General features: G+C 44.5%; 1 pseudogene; it reads right to left on the bottom strand.

The window, feature by feature from the left end:
- Positions 1-771: 771 nt before the first annotated feature.
- Positions 772-1762, bottom strand: LOC118729370 (annotated as a pseudogene).
- Between the last annotated feature and the right edge of the window lie 1797 nt (positions 1763-3559).

Here is a 3559-nt window from a genome sequence, read left to right as displayed (position 1 = left end):
ATGAGAGAGAAACATCGATCAGCTGCCTCTTGCACACCCCCTGCTGGAGATGTGCCTGCAACCAACGGTACATGCCCTTAACTGGAATCGAACCTGGGACTTTTCAGTCCCCAGGCCAATGCTCTATCCACTGAGCCAAACTGGTTTCGAAGGGGTAATTTTCTTTTTCCAGACCCTCTGTCTCAGGGCACAATATCCCACCAGAGCAGGAGACCACAGAGCCCTTCATTGCTATTGTTATAAAGTTAAACGTTAACTATCCTAGACTTACTTCTATAAAAGAAATGCATGTTTATTCATTTTACATTTTATCCAATACCAGAGATTTCCCCCTTTGCTTCCTTCTACCTTCCTAATCTATCATCAATGGATTTCATGCAGCCCTTTGGGCTTCCTCCTTTGATTGCAATGTATAGAAAAAGGTCAAACCTGCAACACTAGAGCATATTCTCAGTCCAATGAGATTTTGCTTCCCAGCAATAGTTGTCAGTTGGCTCAAATAAACTCATAAAAATTCTTACATATTTGGATGTTTCAAACACTGTAAAACTACTTTTGCCCACCTAGTATATAGTATTATTTGATGTGTCTGTTTTTAATTTTCATAATAATATCATGATATAAACTATCATCTATTTTCTACTTTTTCACCATGCATGCTCTTTTCTTCCTTCCTTCCTTCCTTCCTTCCTTCCTTCCTTCCTTCCTTCCTTCCTTCCTTCCTTCCTTTCTTTTCTTTTTCTTTTCTTTTCTTTTTTTTTTTTTTGCCAGTTCATAAACATCTTCATTTACTATTGGTGATTACATGTGAATAATATGTTTATACTGTTCTTTATGGAAAACAATTTCAACGAGTCAACTCCAAGAACACAATAGGCAACCCTCACTCCGAGCCCCTCAGCGTCCTTCCCTGGACAGCGAGAGGCCCCTCCTCTGTCCCAGGGCTGCCTCACCCTCCCTCTTCCCCCACTGTGGCTCTTGGACAAAGCATCCTCGGGCCATTAGTGCTCATTGGGCAAGTTCTGGTCCAGGGGGTAAACCATGACCATCACATCTGGCCTAGGGGGTACACAGGGATGGCCTGGCCGTACAGTCTCAAAGCCCAGGACACTGAAGGTCTTCAGGAGTGCAGCTCTGTCTTCGCGGCCCTTCCTGAAGCAGACAAAGACATAGTTCACTTTCATCTTCTCTTCCGCAAACTCTAGCAGTGCTGATAATCCTTCTTTGCTCCCATCAGCCAATACTCCATCTGGGATTTCCATAAACAGTCCCCGGCTGGACAGGACTGCATCCCAGGAAGAGATCTTCACCTGGGTGACCTCATACTGGAAGTGGATGATGTGAGGTTTTTCCATCGTTCACAGGGAGGTCCTGGGTCACAGTGAGCTTTTCCTCCTTACATATTAGAGCTGAGAGAGGAAGATCCCTGCCGCCCCCTCGCCCACCGGGGATCTTGGACAGTGGGTGAGGGGCATCAGGAGCACCACAGAGGCCCTGGAACAATGTGCCTGCAGCACTGCAGCTGGGGACAGTTACTCAAAGGCAAAATACTGTCCTGGGTGTTTATCATCCTCGGCGGCTCTGCTCAGGGTGGGAGGAGGCGGCGCGGGGGTGTGGGGTGTGGGGTGTGGGGTGGGGGGTGGGTGGGTGGGTGGATGAGCGGGCCGGTGTGGGGTTGCGAGCGGGGCCGGTCTCTGCGGGTTAAGTCCCTGTCAGGCCGCGGGCTCGCAGCCCTGCTCCAGCCTCGGGGAGCGCCTGCCTCCAACTCTTTTTTCCCTTTCTTTAAAACATTGAGCTAGCCACATGTGTCAAACACAAGGCCCTCGGGCCAAATCCGTCCTGCCAGGCCTTGCAATGTGGCCCGCACCGCGCTGTCATCACTGCACTCCGCTGCGTTTCCATCACAATGACAGTTTATGACTGTTTAGTAAACCATTTGGCCCGCGATTTACGCTGGATTTTAGATTTTGGCCCCTTCTCTAATTGAGTTCGACAGCCCTAAACTAGCCGAAGCCGGTTTGGCTCAGTGGTAGAGCGTAGGTCTGCGGACTGAAAGGTCCCAGGTTCGATTCCAGTCAAGGGCATGTACATTGGTTGTGGGCACATCCCCTGTGGGGGGTGTGCAAGAGGCAGCTGATCGATGTTTCTCTCTCATCGATGTTTCTAGCTCTCTGTCTCTCTCCCTTCCTCTCTGTAAAAAATCAATAAAATATATTAAAAAAATAAAAAATAAAATATTTAGCTATGTACCCATTTTATTAGCAATGGACATTTAGATTACAATACAAACATTATTATAAAATTTTTGTTATGTATGAAACTTATTCATTCTGTTACTTGTGAAAAATGTTTGTAGTATAAATCAAATGATGGAATTGGAGCCTTATTTTAAACACATTTTGGTTCAACTGAATAATAACAGCTTAATTCCCTTAATGTATGTACCAGTTCCAATGTTGGCCAGCAGAGGATACTAGTACCATTCCCCCAATACCAACACCAACATGTGTATTATCCAGCATAGAAAGCTTTATGAACTGATAGCTTAGAGCAGGGGTGTCGAACTCAATCAGAGAAGGGGCCAAAATCTAAAATCCAGCCTAAATCGCGGGCCGAATGGTTTACTGAACAGTCATAAACTGTCATTGTCATGGAAACGCAGCGGAGTGCAGTGATGACAGCGCGGTGCGGGCCACATTGCAAGGCCTGGCAGGACGGATTTGGCCCGAGGGCCTTGTGTTTGACACATGTGGCTTAGAGGTACCATCTTGTTTTAACTCCCATTTAGCAATGTATTAGTAATGATACAATTTTTATGGATAGCATTTAGTCATTTTATATTTCCCACCTATTCCTATTTATCACCTCTGCCCATTTCTATAAAGTATTTCATTTATTTTCTTGTGATATGCAATCTGAATTTTTTGTCCAGTTTTCTATACGTGTACCACACTTTGGGAAACACTGATTGATAGTATTCAAAATATGTATTTAAAATATTTTTATAAGTGAAATTAATTTTATTTATTTATTTATTTATTAAAAATATATTTTATTGATTTTTCACAGAGAGGAAGGGAGAGGGATAGAGAGTTAGAAACATCGATGAGAGAGAAACATCTATCAGCTGCCTCTTGCATACTTCCCACTGGGTATGTGCCCACAACCAAGGTACATGCCCTTGACCGGAATCGAACCTGGGACCTTTCAGTCTGCAGGCCGACGCTCTACCCACTGAGCCAAACTGGTTAGAGTTGAAATTAATTTTATAGTTAAATATTTGCTACATGTAAGACAAAAGTATTGGATATCTATCTACCTATATACATCTATATGTCTCTCTATCTATCAATCTATCTATCATCTATCTATCTACCTATCTATCTATCTATCTATCATCTATCATCTATCTATATCTATATACTAGAGGCCCAGTGCATGAAATTCGTGCACTGGGGTGGGTTCCTCAGCCCAGTCTGCACCCTCTTACAGTCCGGGACCCCTCACTCCTTACTGCCCGCCTACCACTCGGCTTGCTTCTCCTTAGCACTGCTGCAGA

The sequence above is a fragment of the Pipistrellus kuhlii genome, unplaced genomic scaffold (assembly GCF_014108245.1).
Source record: "Pipistrellus kuhlii isolate mPipKuh1 unplaced genomic scaffold, mPipKuh1.p scaffold_m20_p_3, whole genome shotgun sequence".
NCBI lineage: Eukaryota > Metazoa > Chordata > Mammalia > Chiroptera > Vespertilionidae > Pipistrellus > Pipistrellus kuhlii.
The sequence above is the reverse complement of the archived record's forward strand: the minus strand, read 5'-3'. Positions and strand labels throughout refer to the sequence as shown.